At 44.6% G+C, this 25,285-nt stretch overlaps 1 pseudogene; it reads right to left on the bottom strand.

Annotated features, from left to right (window-relative positions):
- Nucleotides 1–6,696: 6,696 nt before the first annotated feature.
- Nucleotides 6,697–25,285, bottom strand: part of LOC148134939 (uncharacterized) — a 112,438-nt pseudogene continuing 93,849 nt past the window's right edge.

Raw genomic sequence — 25,285 nt, 5'->3', positions numbered from 1 at the left:
AAGGCCACTTTGACTCTCCCTAATCAGTCCTTGCCTTTCTAGTACATATAAATTCTGTCCCTCAGGAATCCCTCCATCAACTTACCCACCAGTCCCAGAGCAGACCTGACCCGGTTGGTAACAACCTTCGGAATTTGTAGACTGCATTCAGCAATGAGATTGGTTACCAATTTCTAATTTCCTTCCTCTCCCCCCCTTCTGCTTGTATGTGTGGTGATGATGCCTTTCCTCATGTGATTTGCTCATGGTACCTGCCAGTAGCTTACTGTCTCACACCTCCAGCAATCAAGGAGATAGAGGATCAGCAGGCCAAGTTTTCTAAGAACATGGCTTTGCCCTTCCCTCGATTTGTCTTGGCTCCTGAGGCCAGTTCAAATAGAATGGAGCTAAATAAAACTGGGCTGGTACGCCATCAATGCTGGCAGTTTTAACCTTTCCTCAAGAGTTTTTGTCACCACATCCAGACATAACAGCTGGTGCAGCCTCACCCACATACTGTTGTCTGAGACGTCCGTGATAGAGGACAGGAACAATTGGGAGGCTGCACTGTCTGTGTCCTTCGTGTCATACAGACTGGCATCAAAGGATTTGCTGATCCTCGGGATGTCAGACTGAGATGATGTTACCAAGACATGTTCTCTCTTCAGGCTGCTGAGCACAGAGCTCTCCTTGTGCGACTTCTGAAAGAAGCAAGTCTCATCTTGCTCCACGGTGTGGATCTGGGAGCAGAAGATTAGCTTGTGAGCCTCCGAGTCAGAGAATGCGGCTTTCTGGCTGGTCACCTCCTGGAGATCCTCAATGACATCCATTCCCATAGTTTGTGGCAGGAATAGGTTTTGCTTGGTTCTGTGGTGTTTTGACAATTTTTCTCTGTCGCTTGCCTTTTGAGGGTAAAGGACCTGTTCGACTCATGGAGGGGTTTCACGGTTCTCCAACCTCAATGGTTTCTGGGTTTGACAATTTCATGTTCAGCTTCACTGTTCCCTTGCCAGCCTGCTGGTCGTCCTATAGGTGACAATTGACCAGCAGGAGGCAGTGGTTAGAGAATAACACCGGCTTCATGTTGGTGGATCTGGCCAAGAACGTGTGGGATACAAACAGGAAATCTTTCCTTAAGCAGATAAACCCATCTGGCCGTGACCACATGTATCTACATTGTGTTCAATCTGCAGAGCTGCTGAAGATATCATGCAGCTTTGTGACTGTAACTGTTTCCATCAGGAATCTGAACGTGGAGTCCAGTTTGCTGTCAGCCCCTCTGGATCATCCATCCATTTTGATGATGCAGTCAAAGTCTGTGGCAGAATCATGGAATCTCTACAATGTAGACCCATCAAGTCCACACTGACCCTCCAAACAGCATCTCACCTAGACCTATCCCCATCCTATTCCTGGAACCCCCCACGTTTCTGCATTGGGAGCTGCTGCAAAACTCTTTATCACGGGGCATACACATAAATCTGGCATTATCTATGCAGCTCCCAGTCTCAATTAAAATGTCTCACAGTGAGCTGGCCTTGCCCACGCTCCTCCTACTAACATTATGCTTACTGTGAGCAGTGATTCTGGCCTCAATCATATAGCTCCCAATATCTACAAGGTGATTGTAAACAGTTTCACAGTGACTCTGCCCTCAATTACACACCCCGCAGTAAAGATACAGTGATTTTAAACAGTTTCACAGTGACCGTGGCCTCAGCTATGCACATCTTGGTAATTGTACAGTAACTGTGAACAGTCTGCCCTCAGCTAAACGTCCCCCAGTAACTGTAAGTTCATGTTAAACAGTCTCAAAGTCAGCCTGTCCTCATTTACACCCTGCCCAAAATCTAAATGGTGACTGTAACCAGTCTCGCAGTGTGCCTGGTCACATCTGCACAACACCCAGTAACTATACAATTGAATTGAATTTGGACTGAATTGAATTTATTGTCACATCTACCGAGGCACTGTGGAAAACTTTCACTGTCTTGTGAGCAATATAGGCAGATCACAGAGTTAAACAGCATAGATAAGTAAATAATAGGTCAGCCTCAACAAAAAACCAAAACACAGGTACAGGCAAATGCAGCTATGCACATCTTGGCAATTACACAGCAACTGTGAACAGTCTGCCCTCAGCTAAATGTCCGCCAGTAACTGTAAGTTCACGTTAAACAGTCTCAAAGTCAGCCTGTCCTCATTTACACACTGTCCAAAATCTAAATGGTGACTGTATCCAGTCTCATAGTGAGTCATACTCCTACCAGTAACTTCTCAATGTCTGTGGCCTGTTTCACAGTCAGCCTGGCCTGACTTTCTCTTCCTGTGAGTCAACCCTTTGTGTCCTCTTCCGTTTAGCCCCTGCCTTTGGGAATGCAGCTAGATTCCCCTCCAGGATGCACATTTCCTTGGTGCTCCTACGTACACCACTTGTCTCCCCCCTTTCCTTCATTAATATGTTGAGTGAACCCCAGCCTCGCCCCCTTCATGACCCCATATTGTTGGAGAATTGCCACCATGGGCACTGCCACTGCTTCTCCAGCTCGTTCATATTTCTTCAAAAAAACAGAAACACGACTCATTGACAGGAAACAGTGGCAGTGAGACTAATCATTCATATTTCACTGTGCCTCGGTAAACGTGACAATAAATTCAATTCAATTTTATTCAATCCAATTTATCTAAATGCAGATTGCTGTCCAGTGGTGGGATTTACTTTATTTTATATGTACGAAACAGAAGCAGGAAAATGTGATTTTTGAGAAGATTTATGGCTCAGATTGAGGTTCAAGTTGTAAGTTTGCTCGCTGAGCTGGTAGGTTTGTTCTCATACGTTTTGTCACCACACTAGGTCACATCGTCAGTCAGCCTCCAGTGAAGTGCTGGTATTCAGTCCTGCTTTGTATTTGGGTGTCTTGGTCTGTTAAGAAGCAGGAAAAATTGTGAATAATTATGCATGCAAGCCATTTCACTGAATGCAACTGTGCAAAGAAATGAAATCTCTGCTTTTCAACTAATTCCAGTGGCACAACATTGGACAGAGGAAATGATAGAAACTGCATAGTTTAATGAATTAATAAGGATTACAAATCAAGACAGGGGAAACTGAAGACACGCTCTGTACCCAAACTCTTAAACCATTTCACAAAAGGAATGCTTCATTCAAACAATTAAATCTGTCTTCATCATTTTTTAAATTCCAATCTCTGGGCCACTGTCTCCATGCAGTTTCCTTTCCATCCCCAGTATGGCCTCATGCCTGCCATTTCCCCCTAGGTATGGAACTATTTCTTATGAGGATGTGCTTAATTTCTGGAGGACATATTGCCGTGGTTGTGACTAGATCAGCTAGCTGGACCTCATAGACCTCAATGGTATAGGGAATGTGCGAACAGTATTGGTTTGCACTTGGAAGAAGTGTTGATGGATTGGAAAACAGATTTTGTGAATGGAACTGATATTGACTGTGAGGGATTCTTGAATGTATTGAGTTGATGATTGATTTTCTTTTCTCTAATGGCATTTTGTATGATTCATAGATTATGAGTTCTCTGATTGAGACTGGGAAGCAGGTAAATCCATCAGGAAGGTGAATCGCCCAGAGAGCCCTGGCTGACAGGTAAGAAGGGGTCACTCTGATAGCTGTCTCTGAATGAGGCAGTATTAAAGGTAAGGACCGGTCATGCGTGATTTGGAGATGGCCATCAGCCTCAGTGTAGTTATTCCACACACGTCTCCAGCACTCGATTTGAAAGTTCCCATTATTACCCTCCCATTATTGTCAAACGTCTCTGCATGCAGTGATCAGCAGGGGTAGAAGGGAAATGGTATGGGGAATGTGCGAACAGTATTGGTTTGCACTTGGAAGAAGTGTTGATGGATTGGAAAACAGATTTTGTGAATGGAACTGATATTGACTGTGAGGGATTCTTGAATGTATTGAGTTGATGATTGATTTTCTTTTCTCTACTGGCATTTTGTATGATTCATTGATTGATAATGAGAAAGGATATTAGCTTGTGTTGGTAAATTTAGATGGTAAATTATTCTGATTTGACTTGTGATAGAGGTATTCAAATAGGCATGGCCCCTTTTACAGAAATTCACAGATCCCTTAATATGTTTGTTGAATCCTTGGTGCCTTGTCGATGCAGTATTCTGGTGTGGAGCACTCCGTACACAATCTACATCACACCTTCTGGCAGGGAACCCAGTATTATCCATAACAATCAGCTTATTACAGATTTTCTGATGTCACCTCTGATCTACATCACGTGCATATATTTTACTGAAGACAAAATAATTCTGAATGTCTGGTTCATATCCCGAAATGGGGAACGTTGCAAGGCAGGGATGATCTCACAATTCAATGTTACTGAAATGGGCCATCGGTAGAGAGTGATAACAGATTATTGTGTTGGCTTCTGTTACTCAGCAGATTTTGGAAAAATTGAAGTGTGTAACTGCAATTTACTTTCTGGGCAACGACTGCAGTGGGTTGGGAAGACAGTGATCTAATTTGCATCTGGATAGTTTAGAGAAATGTTCACATCGAAGGTGGTAAAAGGATGTATTGATATGCTGGGCTTCAAGTCTACACCTCAGTCAGATTTTCCACACCGGGAAACAGCCATCAGGAAGGTTATGGCGACTTTCTACAATCAGAAACTGAAAGGGGTAAAGTCAGGGGTGTGAGTCAAGGGATGGCCTTTGGGTTAAAACATCTCTTTGTGGGGTCAGTGAGCCCAGATTGAGATACGTTAATAGCAACGTTGCCTCTCATATTCGAGAAAATGTGAAACTTCACAATTCAAATCCTTGAATGAGAAAGGTCAATGTTGATGTAATGTGTTTTTTTCCCCCCTTTCTCAGTATTGTAGTAAACTGTGACTGAGAGGTTTAAAGAGAGAGTTCGGGCGACAGGTAACGTGACGGTGAGAAATGTAGAGATAAGTGAGCGTAACCACAGCGGAAAAGATCAAGTGGTTACGTTTGAGGACAGGGAGAAAATAAAGAGAAAGAAATAATGGAGTGTGTGAGGGATATTGTGTGAAGAGCGAGAGATGTAAACTGATCTGAAACACCTCACATCCACTTCCCCCTCTCCCTTGATTCACCCACTGATCAAGAGTCTATCCATCTCAGTCGAGAGTGTGGTGCTGGGAAAGCACAGCAGGTCGGGCAGCATCCAAGGAGCAGGAGAATCAATATTTCGGGCATAAGCCCTTCATAAGGAGGACTCTATCTATCTCAGCCTTAAACGTACACAAAGGCTCTGACCCCATAGTTCTCAGTGGGAAAGACACATTAAAAAAAACCTAGAACCCTCTTGCAGAAGACGTTCCTCCTCACCCCTGTCTTAACTTGACATCCAAACTATCCAGAAAGATGGCGTGCTCCATTAGCAATGGAGTCATGTTGACTGATGCACTACTTGAGCTGAAAAATGTGTTGCTGGAAAAGCGCAGCAGGTCAGGCAGCATCCAAGGAGCCTGAAGAAGGGCTTATGCCCGAAACGTCGATTCTCCTGCTCCTTGGATGCTGCCTGACCTGCTGCGCTTTTCCAGCAACACATTTTTCAGCTCTGATCTCCAGCATCTGCAGTCTTCACTTCCTCCCTGATGCACTACTTGATAAAAACAATGACTGCAGATGCTGAAAACCAGATTCTGGATTAAACTGGTGCTGGTGCTACCCCAGGGCATCAATGTGGACTTCACCAGTTTCCTCATTTCCCCTCCCCCCCACCTCACCCTCGTTCTAAACTTCCAGCTCAGCACTGTCCCCATGACTTGTCCTACCTGCCTATCTTCCTTTCCACCTATCCACTCCACCCTCCTCTCTGACCTATCACCTTCATCCCCTCTCCCACTCACCTATTGTACTCTATGCTACTTTCTCCCCACCCCCACCCTCCTCTCATTTATCTCTCCACCCTGCAGGCTCTCTGCCTGTATTCCTGATGAATGGCTTTTGCCCGAAACGTCGATTTTCCTGCTCCTCGGATGCAGCCTGACCTGCTGCGCTGATGCACTACTTGATGCCCCATGCCACATGTGATCGTTAGAAATAGAAGGAAAAAAAGACAGAGAGAGAGAGAAAGAGAGAGCGAGAGAGAGAATGAGAGTTACATAAGCGGTGAGCAGGAGCTTGAGGTGGAGAGAATCCTGGAAGAATTGTGAAACAGAAAGGGCTTGGAGCATAAGGACAAGGTGAAACACAACTAAAAGCCGAGAGACAAAGAGGGAGAAATTGTGGACAGACAGGAAATGTGAATAATGGCGCAGGGAGCACAGGGAGCTAGATAGATGAAGGCAAGCTGAGAGGTCAGTTTGATGATATAGTGAACAGTAAAATGTTTCTTGTGTGTGGGATTTGAGTATTTTCTTTAAACGTTACTCTGATGTATTTAGCTGTCTCCTTTATTTCGGAATCATTCCTGATGGAGGGTTTTTGCCCAAAACATTGATTTTGCTGCTCCTCGGACGCTGCCTGACCTGCTGTGCTTTTCCAGCACCACTCTCATCTTGACTCTAATCTCCAGCATCGGCAGTGCCCACTTCTGCTCAGCAGATGCTGTCGGTTTCACTCTTAGCTCTGTGACCCTGGAAACCTGGCAACACTTTAATCGGAAATCCCTTCCTCAGGCAGGAATACAAGTCCTGGGTAGTGTGTTGAGACTTATTTCCCACAGCTACAGAGCACTTCCTACACCTATAATGTCCTCTCCACTGGAACAGGCAGAGTGTCCTCATTTCGAGAATTGCCAGCAATCTTTAATCGTACTGTAGGAGAAAGACAAAACCGAAAAGGGAAAAAAAGACTTGTTCAATTCATAACTTCATTGGTGAGAGAGAGGCAGACACAGGGACAAACATGTAGGCAAACAGGAAATATCTTTTTATCGTCACAGGTTGACAATCTATTAAACATGGGTGCTGGTTATCTCCCATGAATTTAATTTGCAAATGAAGATTGAAGTTTCTTCCAGGAGTTACAGCTGACCTTTCAGGATAGGTGCTACCGGCTGGCAGTTCTCTTGGGAGGCAGCTGGAGGAGATGTGGACTTAGTCTCCAACTGCAGCCGAAAATTGACAAACACCAGAACAATTTGCACTCAATAGCACCCTGCAAAATTCATACGTCCCATAGGATATTTCTCAGTTTCTCAGCACTGTGAACGAAGCCCAAACTGACTCTGATGTGGTTCCAGATGTTCACAATGTATGTCAACAATTTTGATGAGTGAATCAAGCACAAAATATTCAGGTTTGATGAAAATCAAAAGCTGTGCATCATTTTGACTGATGTCAAGGTGTTAAGGAGGCTTTGCAATGATATAAACAAGGTCAGTAAATTGGTAAACACGTGGAAGTTGTCCACGTCGATAGAATAAAAGGAAACAGATTGTTCAAATGGCGGTAGAATGTGGCAGTTATTGCCATCCATAAGGAAAGACGGAATAGGCTGGGACATTGTTTTCACTCGAGCGTAGAAGATTCAAGGGTGACCTTGTAGACATTTGTAAAAAACATGAGAGACATAGATGGTGTGAAAAATATAAGTTTGTTTCCCGAGGCGAGGGGAGTGTTCAGATGGGAAGTCAGAGATTTAAATAGTACCCGAGGGCCAACCGTTTATCCAGAGGGAGACTTGCATTTGGACTGAACTGCCAGAACATGTGGCAGGCGCGGGTACAGTTTCAATAACTAAAACACGTTTTAACCGGTACAAAAATGTGCAAGTTTTAGAGATATTTGCGTCAAACCTATGCAAGCCGGGATAGTTTAGTTGGACTTAGTCTGTTTCCATGCTGTATGACTCTATCACTCCATGGATGTCATTTTCCAGCGGTAACTGAATTCAAAATGAAAGTGTAAGACGGTACGACATAAGAGCAGAACTTAGGCCATTCAGCCCATCAAGTCTGCTCTGCTATTCTGGCTGGTAAGTTTCTTAACTGGATTGGCCCACTTTCTCCCTGTCACTCTTGATCACCCTGATGTTGAAGAACCTATCAATCTCAGTCTTAACTACATTTGACGACCTGGCCTCCATTGCCTTTTGTGGCAATGAATTCCATCTATTCACTGCTCTCTGGCTGAAGATGTTTCTCCTTATCTCTGTTCTGAAATGTTTTCCCTTAATTCCAAGGTCACGTCCTCGAGTCCTACTCTCTCTCCTACCAATGGAAACATCTTCCCACATGTAGTCTGTCCAGGCTACTCAGTATTCTGTAAGTTTCAGTTAGACCCCCCCCCCCGATTTCTGTTTCTCTTGAATGGCGGGAGCTTGGACCAGGGGCTTGTTGGGAGTGGTGAGTCACTGATTTACATCTAACATCTGAGAGCAGAGGTTTCTGGGAAAGGAGGGACTTTTTTTTATTTCCCTCCTGCTACATAAGTGAGGGTTTTCTAAATCTGAGACCCTATTTTGTAGGGCCTCCCCTCCCCCCCCATCCATCTCCTCTAACCTTAAACAGCAGGGACTTATCAGGTAAGCTTCTCTGCTTTTATATTCTGACTAGGGGACTGACAGGGATGGCAATGCAGGGAGGGGAATGTTCTTCCTGCATGAGGTTTGAGGTGAGGGATGCCACTGGTGTCCCATCTGCAGGAAGTGTACCCAACTCTCACTCCTCCAAGACCGCGTTAGGGAACTGGATGAACTTTGGATCATTTGCGCGGCAAAGGCTGTAATAGATAGGAGTTACAGGGAAGTAGTTACCCCTTGGGACAAAGAAAGCTGGGTAACTGTTCGGGAGGAAAAAACAGCCAGTGCAGGGATCCCCTGTGGTCATTCCCCTGAAAAACGAGTATACCAGTTTGGATACTATTTGGGGGGATCTTACCAGGAGTATGCAGTAGGGCCCAGGTCTCTGGCACAGAGCCCGTCCCTGTTGCACAGAAGTGAAGGAGATAAAGGAGGAGAGTTTTAGTCATTGGGGACTCGATAGTTAGAGGCTCAGATAGAAGGTTTGTTGGGAACGAACGAGACTCGCGGTTGGTGTGTTGCCTCCCAGGTGCCAGGGTCCGTGATGTCTCAGATCGTGTCTTTGGGGTCCTGAAGGGAGAGGTGACCAGCCTCAAGTCGTGGTCCATGTAGGTACCAACGACATAGGTAGAAAGAGGGATAGGGATGCAAGGCAGGATTTCAGGGAGTTAGGGTGGAAGCTGAGAGCTAGAACAAACAGAGTTGTTATCTCTGGTTTGTTACCCATGCCATGTGTTAGCGAGGCAAGGAATAGGGAGAGGTATCAGCTGAGCACGTGGCTGCAAGGATGGTGCAGGAGGAAGGGTTTCAGGTACTTGGATAATTGGGGCTCATTCTGGGGAAGGTGGGACCTGTACAAACAGGACAGTCTTCACTTGAACCAGACAGGCACTAATATCCTGGGTGGGAAATTTGCTGGTGCTATTCGGGTGGGTTTAAACTAGCTCAGCAGGAGGATGGGAACCTGAGGTGTAGTTCCAGTGCACAGGAGGATGAGAGTAGGGAGGATTAGCACAGGATTTCACGGTCACAGGAATGTGTTGGCAGACGGCAAGCTGTTTTGAAGTGTGTCTACTTCAACACCAGAAATATCCAAAATAAGGTAGGTGAGCCTGCAGTATGGATAGGTACCTGGGACTTCAATGTTGTGGCCATTTTGGAGACATGGGAAGAACAGGGCCAGGAATAGATGTTGCAGGTTCCAGGGTTTAGAGCTTTCATTAAGAAAAGGGAAGGCACTAAAAGAGGGGGAGGTGTAGCCTTGTTAGTCAAGGACAGTATAACGGTGGCTGAAAGAACTCAGTAGACTTGTCTACTGAGGTGATATGGGCTGAAGTTAGAAACAGGAGAGGAGCGGTGACACTGCTTGGAATATTTTATAGGCCTCTGCAGAATTCCGGGGATGTCGAGGAGAGGATCGGCAAAACAATTCTGGGTAGGATGAAAGGAACAGGGTGGCTATTATGGGGGACTTTAACTTCCCCAACGTTGACTGGAAATGTTATAATTCTAGTACATCAAATTTTGTACTCAATTTTGTACTCTGGGGAAGGTGGGACCTGTACAAATAGGACAGTCTTCACGTTGACTGGAAATGTTATAATTCTAGTACATCAAATTTTGTACTCAAAGTTATCTCTATTTACTGTAATAACAACTGCATCCTTTAATATAATTACCTGAATAAAGGAACCGTTATTTGACTCAACCTTAAGCAGATAATTCGGTAAATGCTGTCTTTGGAAGTGCACAGATGAGAACAAATTGCTGCATAAAATTGATGAGGGAGGTGAACTGTAACATTATCCGACTAAAGTGCTGAGTGACAGCTTCATTGTTTAAAACAATTTTGAATTAAACACAACAAAGTAGAAAACCTCCTGTCCTGACAGATGGGCAAGAATAAAATATTCCCAGTAAGAGAGTTTTGAGAAGGTTTGTAGCTCTGATTGAGATTCTGGATGTAGGTTTGCTCGCTGAGCTGGAAGGTTCATTTCCAGACGTTTTGTCACCCTACTAGTTAACATCTTCAGTGGGCCTCCAGGCGAAGCACTGTTGATAATTCCTGCTTTCCATTTTTTTGTCTAGGTTTCTTTGAATTGGTGAGGTCATTTCCTGTGGGGATGTCATTTCCTGTGGTGATGTCATTTCCTGTTCTTTTTCTCATGGGGTGGTAGATGGGGTCTAACCCGATGTGTTTGTTGGTAGAATTCCGGTTGGAATGCCATGCTTCTAGGAACTTTCGTGCTTGTCTCAAAAACATCTGATAGAGGTAAATTTGATTACAAAAGGTAATTGGAGATCAGAACAATTCGTGAAGTCAGGTCAGATAACCAAAGCAGTGCCAGTTTAAAATAGCTATAAAATTGGTAAAATCTATTCTCAATTTTGTGCAATGTATAATAATGTGTGTGGCAACTCATGTTCCAAAACATCTCAAAACCCACATGGCAGATGTAGTATTAATTAACACAAACCAAAAAAAATCAGGAATACTTTCATTGCTTACAGGAGCCATTAGTTATGATCCTGACTGGATATTATGTCAAATTCAAAGAACCACAGAGTTATGGACCAGGCCAGACCCCCTCAAAACCTTACAAGAAAATAGCCCGGACCCGAATTTTGCTAGTTGCTTTAAACAAGTGTAATGCAGATATTCCAGGAGTGATGCAGATGGTGAAACCACTTAGTTTTAAACAAAACTAAATTTATTTCCAAGGTTACCGAATGAAACACAAACAAAACGGAACAGAATAATTTAACCTTTCCAGAAACCCAACAGCCTATCCCCACGTAATCATGCTGTTCCAAATACTTGCAACAATCCCCACCAACACGCCTTGGCGAAATTGTTAATATCAAACTCAGCGTCTGACAAGAGATAAGTCACATCGGAGCATGGAACAAGCACTGCCTGGCTGCTTTCAATGAATAGCCAGACTGGAAAAATCAAATCAAGGCAGAGAAAAGCTGAGGTGGGATAACTGGTGAATCTCCTTTCATTATACAATTATTTAAAACCTGAAAGCCTTTTTCCTGAGGCAGTATCTGTTAGCTCTAATCAAATTGGCCCCAAAACCTATTCAAGCCAGAGTTTTCAGGACCTCTCTGCAAGAAAAAACAAAAAATCCAAGAACACCATATCCTTGTTATAGGAGCAGCAATATCACAGCAGATTACCAAAAATCACTTGTTGTTCATGATTCAGGAGCAGTTTCTTGGAATAATGGTAGAAATATAAAACATAGAAAATAGAACAAAAAATAGTACCATACAGTACAGGTCCTTTGGCCCTCAGTATTTTGTCGGCCTTTAATCCTACTCTAAGATCGGACTAACCTATATACCCTACATTGCATAACTTCCATGTGCTATCCAAGTGTCACTTAAATGTCCGTAATGTATCATACTTTACTATGACTAGCGGCAGTGCATTCCATGATGTACCACTCTCTGAGCAAAGAGAAGAGTTCTGATCCCTCCCCTAAACCTTGCTGCGATTACCTTAAAATTATATGTTCTCATGATAGATATTTCTGCCATGGGACAAAATCTCCAAATATTCATTCAATCTGTGCCTGTCAACATCCTGTAGACTTCTATCACGTCACATCTTATCCTTATTCACTCCAATGAGAAAAGCCCTCGCTTCCTCAACCGTTCTTTCCATGTCCTCCAGTCCAAGCAGCATCCTGGTAAATCTCCTCTGCACCCTCTCTGAAGCTTCCATATCCTTCATATAATGAGGCAACCAGAGCTGAACACAATATCCCAAGTGTGGTCTAAACCAGGCCTCTATAGAACTGCAGCATAACCTCATGGTTTCTAAACACAACCCCCCACAAATGAAAGGCAGCACGTCTTATGCGTTCTGAAGAATCCTAACAGCCTGGATAGTAACTTTGAGGGATCCAGCGAGATCGACCCCAAGATCCCTCTGTTCCTCCACACTGCCAAGAATCCAGCTTTTAACCCAGTGTTCTGCATTCAATTCGACCTTCCAACGTGAATCACAGTTTTCCAGTTTGAACACCATCTGCTACTTATCAGTCCAGTTCTGCATCCTGTCAATGTCCCGTTGTAACCTACAATAGCCTTCCACAGTATCCACAAGTCCACCATCCTTTGTGTCATCGACAAGCTTACTAATCCACCCTTCCACTTCCTCATGCAAGCTATTTATAAAAGTCACACAGAGCAGAGGTTCCGGAACAGATCCCTGTGGAACACCCCTGGTCAATGAACTCCAGGTCAAACAACTTTCATCTACCACTTCCCTCTGTCTTCTGTGGACCAACAAAATCTGGATCCAGATGGACAGGTTTCCCTGTATCTTATGCCTCCTTACTTTATGAATGAGCCTACTATGAGGAACTGTATCAAATGTTTTGCTAAATTCCATGTACAAGCCATCAATGCTCTACCTTCATCAATGTATTTTGTTGCATCCTCAAAGAATTCAATAAGGTTTGTGAGGCATGATCTGCCACTTAATGCGCCATGCTATCTATCTCTATCTATCTATGGTTTTCCAAGTAATCAGAAATCCTATCTTTCAGAATCCTCTCCAATATTTTGCCTACTGCTAATGTAAGCCTATCAGGTATGTAATTCCCTGGATTATCACCTTTCTCTTTCTTGAACAAGGGAATAACGTTTGCTAATTTTTAATCATTTGGCACTACTCAGGTAAATAATGAGGATACACAGGTAATCTCCAAAGGCATGGAAATCTCTTCCTTCATCTCCTGTAGTAATCTCGGTTATATTCTGTCTGGCCCAGGGGATTTATCTATCCTTCTGCTTTTTTGTGATTTTCAGCACATTCTCATTCCTAACATCAACTTGTTCTAGCATATCAGTGTATTTCAAGCTGTTCTCAGAAACGTCAAGGCCACTCTCAATACTGAAGCAAAGTATTCATTAAGTAACTCTCCTATGGCCTCCCACTTCAGACGCAAGTTCCCTCCAATGTCCCTGATCGGCCTTACTCTCTCTCTGGGCATCCTCTTGTTCCTCACATAAGTCTAAAACGCCTTAGGGGTTTTGTTATGCCTACACGCTAAAACGTTTTCATGCCCCCATCTAGCTCTTCAAAGGCTATTCTGCAGTTCCTTCCTGTTATGAAGATATTCAAAAATTGTTCCAGCCAGTTACTCTTCTTTATAAACATGGGGTGTTTTATCGCTCCCAATCTTGTTGTCTTGTGTTACTATTTTTGCTGTCCTTCAATCCTCTGGTTCTTGTCCTAAGGCTGCAGAGAATTTGCAAATTAATACTGAATACAGACAAAACAATCTTTCCCACCTTTCACTGGTATAAGTTGCTTCAGGGTCTGCAGTTTTCACCAGTTTTATAACCAACTCAAATGGTAATATTTGTTTCATTTTACTATTACAGTATTGAGATATATCATAGTCTTCTTTGCAAAACCTTTTTCTCTAATACAACGCAATACAATCTACTCAAAGAAAAGCTCTGAATGGTGTTCCAGCTTATTTCTCCATTTCGGCACCACTCCTCTTCCTACACAGGGAAAATCGTACATTCTTGCCCCAATATGCTGATAGTATGCCGTTATGTTTTCCTTTATTAATTGAGGCCAGCTTTACTGTTTCCCTGAAGTTTTACTCTCAGTATCATCTATACTGAAACATTCGAGAGGTTTCGTGATCTAATTTCATCTATTTTCCCTACCCAGTGCTGTAATCTTGTAAAAACAAGGGAATATCCCTCACTACCATAAACTGATGATCTTCTCCTTCAGGCAGAGTTGTTAGTCTTTCACAACTTGTGTATATATTCAGGGGCATACGTACAAATTCTAAGAAACCCTGATATAATGGCCAAAGGCGACATTACCCTCCCCTCTGATGTGGAGCCAAAATGATGATTTCAGGAGCAGGACCAGCACGTGACCATGTTCGTGCGGAACCCAGCTCGCCTCACCATCTGTTAATGGGTTCACTAAAAGTTGCAAAGTTCCTTTTTGCTTTCCGGAAACCATAGAAGGTGTCAAGCAAAACTACCCAGGAACCAGAGCTTAATTGAAATTTTTTGTTTGTTTTTCACTCTCAATACCATTTGTCGTTTGCAGACAATTTATTTTATGATCCAGTTTCGATCGCTCATCAGTGACCTCACCCTTTAGAATCATTGAATGGAACAGACGGTCAAAATAAGACTCCACAGCAAACAGCTAAACCAACTCACTTAACTGTCCCGTCCCATGCGAAAGCCCAAACCTGATCCGCTGCCAGTTTGAAGCCTCGTTGCTCACAACAGCACAGCAACTGATTCGCTATGTTCTGAACCCTGACTTTTACTTTGTGTTGGCTCAGTTGGATGGACAAGTGGTTTGCAGTGCAATAGATGGTAATAGCATTGTTTCATTTCTAGCACCAGCCAAGGAGCTGTTCTTCTCATACTCTCCCCTTTTCGTAGAGGGCGGCACACTATGGCGATTTAAAACATAAGTCTACGTGGTTGGAACATTTTGGCCAATTTCTGGGAATATAGAACTCATGCAAGTATGTGCTGCATATTTGATAACTTGAGAGTTTCACTTTTTCATGTGCAACATTTATAAACACAGCATTAAGGCTAGTGAGAAACGGGGTGAGATATGGTTTTATTGTCACAGGTCATTAAACAAATACTGTACTGTTAAGACAATGAGCACAATTCATTTAGTTGAATGTATGAAATTTTGAGCAGAAAGAGCCATGAGGTTATTGAAACACAAAAATGGCATTATAATAAATTGAGATCCAGCCAGATCCAGAAATGTATAAGTTCCAAGATGTCAATGCATGAATGAGATGTGTTCTGAATTAATATCTGGGCATCGCGGTTTTGGATCTGTTGGGGTCTGTGAATTTTTGTTAAGTGTTGCATTGGAATAGTAGTCTAGCTCAAATTGCGAGAGACAGAGGACAAAACCATAATAACGTCGATTTGCCTGTTGCCAGACTTGGTGAACGAGTTTATAAGAAGAGCAAGTGAGTACAGAGGATAAAAACAGCCCGTTTTATCCACACATACAGCTCAGTGAGAACAATAGAATCGGACAAAGCATGGTTCACAAAAACTCAGGCAGCATCTGAGCAGCAAGGGAGTTGACGTTTCAGGCACACCCCTTCTTCAGGATTATGGACTGTGGGAGAGAGTTCCAAACTTTGGACATAGAAGTGCTTTTTAACATCTCTCTTGAATGATCGAACCCTAATTCTCAGAGTGTGCCCCCAGTTCTAGAATTCACGTCCATTTGCAACAGTTTATATTTCATGTGTTCTCTTTTAAATATCTCGATGATTTCTGTCATATCACACCTTGGCATGGACACGGCTGGAGAAACCAAGCCTAATTTCGATAATCTCTATAACATCTCTGTATAACTTAGGTAATTTTCGTTTAAACCCAGGATTACTCCTACCAATGCCAGCACATTCATTCTAAGGTGTGATGATTAGATCTGCCCATAGAATTCCGAGTGAGATTCAGATAGGGTTCTATGTAACTGCAGAACAGCATCAAGGAATTCACCTGTTGTTCAAAATAATTTTACATTTTGTTTAGTGTTACACCAACAAAGGATCTCAGTGAAGGAGGTAAGCATGAATCTGCAATTCTTTTCAAAATATTAACATTTCTCACAGGCCTGTCTGAGATTGGTATAAGTCATAAAATATTCACATTCTAATGAACTGAACGAGAGAAATAAATGGACATTGAATCAAATTCTTGAACTGCTCTCTGAACCTCTGCTGGGTCACAGCATAAATGCACGTATTTGTGCAACAGCTGAGGAGCTGAAGCATGTATCCTATTTCTTGTACAAAGGGATGTAGAAACATACGGGTTAGTTCCAAACCTGACATACGGTTCCATATGGAATATAACATGAAGACAAACCAAAGCAATATGAAATTGCCTGAAATAACAAACAGCAAAATGATGGACTTCTTTCGATTCTCCATCTCTGTGTCTCTGGGAGGCCCCCTGTTGCTTTGACCCTGCAGTCTTTTGCGAGCTCTGCTGGCCACGATGATGTGCCTCACTGTGAAAACATTGCACATCACTATTAGCACAAACGGGACACATGTAGTTAGTATGTAGTGGATGAACTCGATCGATGCCCACACCGGCGAGGTCCAATTACTTGCTGAAATCCAACAAAACCAGCCAGTATTCAGGAGCAAATAACGGCCCATTAACATAAAATACCAGAAAATATTTTTTAAGAAACTCAGTACAGTCACGATTCCTAGAACAAGAGTTGCATTTTTTGCGGTGCAATATTTAGGTTTCAGCTTCTGGGAGCAAATAGCCACAAATCGATCCATTGTGAAAGTTACAGTGAACCAGACAGAACAATCCGTGACTGCATACAGGATGACAGCATGTATATTGCAAATGTGGATGGAAGTAAAGAAATTAAAATGATGTGGATAACGGATTGGAATCTGCCTCAATATCAGGTCGAAGATGACAACCAGTAGATCTGCTGCTGCCATGGCCACGAGATAACGGGTGACACATTTGGATAGACCACAGTTTCTCCGAGACAGGATCCCGATTGTTACACTATTTACTGTCAATAAAAATACCAAAAGAAGGTATCAGTTTGTAACATTCTGACCTATACACAATTTGTAACTGTTTCTTGAGAACAGACAGTAATGACATTTGCAGGACACTGGGAATCATCATAGATTGCGTGGAGCATGGAAGCCAGCCATTGTGCTAATTGTGTACAATTGTGTACAATTGTGCTAATTGTGTTCAGGGAGCACCTCTGGGCCACCCGGACGAACCAACCCAACCAACCTGTGGCACAGCATTTCAACTCCCCCTCCCACTCCACCGAGGATATGCAGGTCATTGGACTCATCCACCGCCAAACCACAACAACCCGACGGTCGGAGGAGGAGCGTCTTATCTTCCGACTGGGAACCCTCCAACCGCAGGGGATGAACTTGGACTTCACCAGTTTCTTCATCCCCCCTCCCCCCACCTTGTCTCAGCCGGATCCTTCCAGCCCGGCACCGCCTTCCTGACCTGCAGTCTTCTTCTTGACCTCTCCGCCTCCACCCTACTCTGACCTATCACCCTCACCTTGACCTCTTTCCACCTATCACATTTCCAACTCCCCTCCTCCAAGTCCCTCCTCCCTACCTTTTATCTTCTCCTGCTGAACACTCTCTGCTCATTCCTGAAGAAGGGCCTGTGCCCGAAACGTCGAATCTCCTGTTCCCTGGATGCTGCCTGACCTGCTGTGCTGTTCCAGCAATAAAGTTTCAACTTTGATCTCCAGCATCTGCAGACCTCACTTTCTCCCCTAATTGTGTACAAACAGATCTCTGAGGAGTATCTTAACTTATCCCTGCATTTCTCTTGGCTGATCCACGTTCGGGCGATTTAGCATGGCTGACCTTTCTACCTTCTGCATCTTTGGACTGTGCCCACCCACCGGAAACCTGAATAGTCAAGGGGTGAATGTGCAAACACAACATCAACAGTCACACATAACGTGTGGGCCCTTGGTGCTGTGAGGCAGTTCTGCTAATGACGGAACCATCCTGCCTTCCTTAAAGCTAAACTAAATGGAAGGATCTTGGAATGGTTGTCCACACTTCCACAAGGGTGGAAGTACAAGTTAACAAGTTAGTTTTTTTCAGTTGAGACACAGATTACAAAATCAGGAAAGATATATTGGAATTGCACAGACATTGGTTGTGTCACATCTGGAGTATCGCATCCAGTTCTGGTCTCTATACTACAGACCTTTGCAATGGGCGCGCTGCAGGGGAAATTCTGGAGGATGTTTCCTGGAATGGAGCATTTCAGTGACAAACAGAGGATTGATACCTTTGGGGCTGTTCATTTGAAATAGAGAAGTTTCTGTCTGGGGACAGACCTATGATAGGTATATATATATCAAGAGCATAGAGCCGCTGGATAGGAAGCGAAAGTCAAAAACAGGGCAATATTGTTTTAATGTAAAGGAAATAGTTTTAAAGCTGAGGAAAGTATTTTCACTCAGAGCTTGATCAGTGTCTGGGATACATTACTTCGGAGGGCATTGTCATTGAGAAACCTCAACACCTTTTTCAAAGAATGCATTTGGATGGGCCCTTAGGTATCATAAGATTCAAGTCTATAAGTGTGGCCTTGGAAAAGCACAGCAGGTCAGGCAGCAGGAAAGTCGGTTTTTTCAGGCATAAACCCTTCATCAGGAAATGTCGACACTCCTGCTACACGAATACTACCTGACTTTCTTTGCTTTACCAGTGCAAACGTTTTGACTCTGATCTCCAGCATCTGCAGTCCCCACTTTCTCCTGTCATACAATTCAAGGATATGGGCAGAGTGCAACAACATGGGAGTAGTATAGATCATCATTTATTCTTGTCTTTACAGACTCAAAGAACAAAGAAAATTTACAGCCCAGGAACAGGCCCTTCGGCCCTCCAAGCCTGAGCCGATCCAAATGTACTGTCTAAACCTGTTGGTCAATTCCTGGGCATATGTATCCCTTTGCTCCCCAGTGACACGTGCATCTATCCAGACACATCTTAAATGAATCTACCGTGCCTGCCTCTACCATCTCTGCTGGCAACATGTTCTAAACGCCCACCACCCTCTGTGTGAAGTACTTGCCGCGTGTATCCCCCTTAAACTTTCCACCTCTCACCTTGAAAGCGTGACCCCTCGTTAGTGAATCCTTCACCCTGGGAAAAGCTTGTCTCTACCACCCTGTCTATTCCCTTCATAATTTTGTAAACCTCAAGCAGGTCCCCCCCAATCTCCTTTTGTCTAGTGAAAATAAATCTAACCTACTCAACCTCTCTTCATAGCTAGCACCTTCCGTACCAGGAAACATCCTCATAAACCTTCTCTGCACCCTCTCCAAAGTGACCACTTCATTTTGGTAATGTGGCGACCAGAACTGTACACAGTATTCTAAATGCGGCTGAACTAATGTCTTGAACAATTTTAACATTACTCGCCAGCTCTTTTACTCAACACCCCGTCCAATGAAGGCAAGCATACTATATGCCTTCTTCAATACTTTATCCACCTGTGCAGCAACCTTCAGGGTACAATGGACCTGCACCCCCAGATCTCCCTGCCCATCAACTTTTCCCAAGGCTCTTACGTTCCTTGTATAATTCGCTCTAGAATTAGTCTTGCATAAATGCATCATATCACATTTGTCTGGATTGAAAACGATCTGCCACTTTTTCACCCAACTCTCCAGTCTATCTATATCCTCCTGTATTCTCTGACAGTCCCTTATGCTTTCTGCTACTCCACCAATCTTCGTGTCATTTGCAAACTTGCTGATCATACCAACAGTGCCCTCTTCCAGGTCATTTATGTATATCACAAACAACAGTGGCCCCAACACTGACCCCTGTGGAACACCACTGGTCACCTTTCTCCATTTCGAGAAAATCCCTTCAACTACTACTCTCTGTCTCCTGTTGCTCAACCAGTTCTTTATCCACCTAGCTAGAACACCCTGCACACCATGTGACTTCACTTTCTCCATTAGTCTACCATGGGAACCTTATCAAACACCTTACTAAAGTCCATGCATATGACATCAACAGCCCTTCCTTCATCTATCAACTTGGTCACTTCCTCGAAGAACTCTATTAAGTTGGTAAGGCACGATCTCCCCCACACAAAACCATGTTGCCTATCACTGATAAGCACATTCTCTTCTAAATATAAATAGATCCTATCCCTCAATATCTTCTCCAGTAACTTTCCCACCACTGACATCAGGCTCACTGGTCTGTCGTTACCCGGAATATCCCTACTACCCTTCTTCTACAGGGGGACAACATGAGCAACCCTCCAGTCCTCTGGCACCTCACCTGTATTTAAGGATGCCACAACTGTATCTGTCAGGGTCTCTCGCCTCCCTCAGCAACCTGGGATAGATCTCATCCGGTCCTGGGTATTTGTCCACCTTAATAACCTCTAGCCTACCCAACACATCTTCCCTACTTATGTCAATGTGATCCAGACTAATCAAACTTCTATCTTTAATCTCAACATTCATCATGTTCCTCTCCTCAGTGAACACTGATGCAAAGTAATCATTCAGAATCTCACCCATTCGCTCAGGTTCGACACACAGTCTTCCATTGTTATCCTTTCATCGACCAATCCTTTCTCTAGTTACCCGCTTGCTTCTTATATAAGAATAAAATGCTTTGGGATTCTCCTTAATTCTGTTTGCTAAAGCAATTTCATGACCCCTTTTAGCCCGCTTGACTCCTCGTTTAAGACTTGTCCTACTCTTCCAATATTCCTCCAGGGTCCGTTCTGTTCTTAGCTGCCTAGACCTTATGCACACTTCCCTTCTCCTCTTGGCTAGTTGTACAATTTCTCCTGTTATCCACAGTTCACGAATCTTGTCCTTCCTATCCCTTGCCTTCAATGGGACAGGGCTTTTGCCTGAAACATCGATTTTCCTGCTCCTCGGATGCTGCCTGACATGCTGTGCTTTTCCGGCACCACTCTGATCTAAACTCCGGTTTACAGCATCTGCAGTCCTCACTTTTGCCAAGTTGACTTCAACGGGACATGCCTATGGTGCACTACCTTTAACCTATCGATAGACAGAAGAGCCTCCTTTATATTGTGTGATCCCATCATTGTATGACATTTGTTCAGTGTAATGGTAGTGACCAGCTTTCCTCATTTGGGTGATTTCTAAGTGACTTGAGTTCATTGTAATAAACCAAGGCCATTTTATACCATGCACACTGATTATTGATATTTGATACAATTACCTGTGAACCATTGACAAAACATAAGTCAGGAGCATGATGGAACACTCCACATTTACCTGGATGGGTACATGTCAAGCAACACTTTGGAAACTCAGCAATCTCCCGGAGAGCACAATCTGCATTCTCTGCAGCATCGATGCAATGTGGTAGCAGTGCGTATTTTAATAGAAAAGCAATTTATACATAAATAACATGATCATGCAATGCCACAGAGATTTACTGAAACAAGGAAAACATGCCTGACTGCGGAGATAACAGGTGTGAAGAGCTTCAGGGCAGAGGGGATGACCTGGGGGGTGCAGTGAGAGAGGGACTCACTGAGATAACCTCATCACCTCAGGGGATCTCCCATCCACCGCCTCCAACCTCATAATCCCACAACCCCACACCGCCCAAAATCCACAAACCTGACTGCCCCGGCCGACCCATTGTCTCAGCCTGCTCCTGCCCCACCAAACTCATCTCTGCGTACCTCGACACGGTCCTGTCCCCCTTAGTCCAAGAACTCCCCACCTACGTTCGGGACACCACCCACGCCCTCCACCTCCTCCATGATTTTTGCTTCCCTGGTCCCCAACGCCTTATCTTCACTATGGACATCCAGTCCCTGTACACCTCCATCCCCCATCACGAAGGACTCAAAGCCCTCCACTTCTTCCTTTCCTGCCGTACCAACCTGCACCCTTCCACTGACACCCTCCTTCGACTGACTGAACTGGTCCTCACCCTGAACAACTTCTCTTTCCAATCCTCCCACTTCCTCCAAACGAAAGGAGTAGCCATGGGCACCCGCATGGGCCCCAGCTATGCCTGCCTCTTCGTCGGATATGTGGAACAATCCATCTTCCGCAGCTACACTGGCAACCCCCCCAACCTTTCCTCCACTACATCGATGACTGTATCGGTGCTACCTCGTGCTCCCACGAGGAGGTTGAACAGTTCATCCACTTTACCAACACCTTCCACCCCGACCTCAAATTCACCTGGACCGTCTCAGACTCCTCCCTCCCCTTCCTAGACCTCTCCATTTCTATCTCGGGCGACCGAATCAACACGGACATTTACTATAAACCGACTGACTCCCACAGCTACCTAGATTACACCTCCTCCCACCCTGCCCCCTGTAAAAACGCCATCCCATATTCCCAATTCCTTCGCCTTTGCCGCATCTGCACCCAGGAGGACCAGTTCCAATACCGTACAACCCAGATGGCCTCCTTCTTCAAGGACCGCAATTTCACCCCAGATGTGATCGACGATGCTCTCCACCGCATCTCCTCCACTTCCCGCTCCTCCTCCCTTGAGCCCCACCCCTCCAATCGCCACCTGGACAGAACCACACTGGTCCTCACCTACCACCCCACCAACCTCCATATACATCGTATCATCCTTCATCATTTCCGCCACCTCCAAACAGACCCCACCACCAGGGATATATTTCCCTCCCCTCCTGTATCAGCGTTCCGAAAAGACCACTCCCTCCGTGACTCCCTCGTCAGGTCCACACCCCCCACCAACCCAACCTCCTCTCCCAGCACCTTCCCCTGCAACCGCAAGAAATGCAAAACTTGCGCCCACACCTCCCCCTTTACTTCTCTCCAGGGCCCCAAGGGATCCTTCCATATCCACCACAAATTCACATGCACCTCCGCACACATCATTTACTGCATCCGCTGCACCCGATGTGGCCTCCTATACATTGGGGAGACAGGCCACCTACTTGCGAAATGTTTCAAAGGACACCTCTGGGACACCCGGACCAACCAACCCAACCACCCTGTAGCTCAACACTTCAACTCCCACTCCCACTCCACCAAGGACATGCAGGTCCTTGGCCTCCTCCATCGCCAGACCATGGCAACACGACGGCTGGAGGAAGAGCGCCTCATCTTCCGCCTAGGAACCCTCCAACCACAAGGGATGAACTCGGATTTCTCCAGTTTCCTCATTTCCCCTCCCCCCACCTTGTCTCAGTCCCAACCCTCAGACTCAGCACCACCTTCCTAACCTGCAATCTTCTTCCTGACCTCTCTGCCCCCACCCCCTTTTTGGCCTATCACCCTCACCTTAACCTCCTTCCGCCTATTGCATTGCCAACGCCCCTCCCCCAAGTCCCTCCTCCCTACCTTTTATCTCAGCCTGCTTGGCATACCCTCCTCATTCCTGAAGAAGGGCTTATGCCCGAAACGTCGATTCTCCTGCTCCTTGGATGCTGCCTGACCTGCTGCGCTTTTCCAGCAACACATTTTTAAGCTCTGATCTCCAGCATCTGCAGCCCTCACTTCCTCCTATAAAAATAATGATGCAAATCTGTGCAACAATTTGGTCCTCTAACGTAATGAACGGTTTATTGCCATGGGAGGCCGTCCAGTGAACACTTGCTGGGCTCCGATCAGGAATTGCCTTACAACAAAAGATTAGTAGTTTGGGCGTCTAATCAGGAATTTAGAAGAATGAGAGGGAACTTCATTGAAACAATCAAGTTGCTTTAGGAGCTTGACAGGCTAGCTAAAGAGTATTTGTCCCGTTTTGGAAACAATAGTCAAGGTCCGGCAGCAAAGACATCAACTGGCAATACAAGTTTAAGGCAGAAATAAGGAGGAATTCATGCTCTCAGAGGGGAGAGAGTTTGTGCATTTTCATTTTGCCACGGAGGACTATCGAGGTTGGGTGACTAAGCACGTTCAAGAAATAAATAAATGAGTCTGGAAGGGAATCGAGGGTAATGCGGGAAAGGCAGGCAAGTGCACCCGAAGATAATCATACCAGGTATGATCCCATTGAGTCCTGAAGTAGACTAGATGCACAGAAATGACTGCCTTTGCTCCTGTGGCTTTGGCCTTACGATCTTTGTTGGGTAGAATGAGAAAGCTCTGCTGAAGATTGACCAGAATGTGAGTTGCTTATATTTATCTTTCTAACTATCATTTACTATGATCCCACGTGATCGTGCAGAACAAGTTAGTTTGTTTGTAGTCAGCTGAATATCGTCTTTCTTGCAAAAAGAAAATCAATGTTGCGGGAGGATTGCAAACAACTCAGACAAAAAGTTACGGCACCAATTTATCAACAATTTACATTACCCAAGACACAGCGTGCCGATGTCTGCGAGAACATGTGGATTGCGGTAAGTTTACTTTCTGGGACACGTGGTCCACTCTTCTATCCCAACACACCCAAGGCATCTCTCCATGCCGTCCCAGAAGATGCACTTCTAAAGCCTCATATGGAACATAGAACACAGAACAGTACAACACAGTATAGACCCTTCGACCCGCGATGGTGTGCTGAGCATTTATCTTAATCTAAGATACAACATCACCTGCACATCCGTCAATTAACTCCCGTCCATGTGTTTGTTCAGTCAATTAAATGTCCCTAATGTCTCTGAATCTACTACTGCTGCTGGCAGTACATTCCACGCACCTACCATCCTCTCTGTACTACCTCTGACACCTCCCCAACACCTTTCTCCAATTGCCTTAAAATTAAGGTTCCTCGTGACAGCATTTCTGGCCTGGGGAAAAACTCTCTGGTTATCTACTCTATCTGTGCCTCTCATTACATTATACACCTCTATCAAGTCACCTGTCTTCCTTCTTCTCTCCAATGTGAAAAGCCCTCCTTCAGTCAACCTCTCTTCATAAGACAAGCCCTCCAATCTCGGCATGATCCTGGTAAATCTCCCCCGCACCCTCACTTAAGCGTTGGCATCCTTCCTATAATGAGGCAATGAAAACTGGGCACAATATTCCAAGGATGGTCTATCCAGGGTTTTATAGAGCTGCAGCGTAACCTCACAGCTCTCAAACTTAATTCCCATGTTAATGAAAGCCAAAACACCATAGACTTAACAACTCTTATCAGCTTGGATAGCAACTGTGAGGAATCTGTGCACATGGACCCCAATATGCCACTGTTCCTCCACACTGCCAAGATCCTATCTTTAATCCTGTATTCAGCATTCATGTTTGATCTTCCAAAACGAAGCACTT

Source organism: Chiloscyllium plagiosum, unplaced genomic scaffold, assembly GCF_037043375.1.
Source record: "Chiloscyllium plagiosum isolate Xiang-an unplaced genomic scaffold, Cpla_swu_hap1 HiC_scaffold_51, whole genome shotgun sequence".
Lineage (NCBI taxonomy): Eukaryota > Metazoa > Chordata > Chondrichthyes > Orectolobiformes > Hemiscylliidae > Chiloscyllium > Chiloscyllium plagiosum.
Note: the sequence above shows the minus strand (reverse complement) of the source record. Positions and strands in the feature narration are given on the sequence as shown.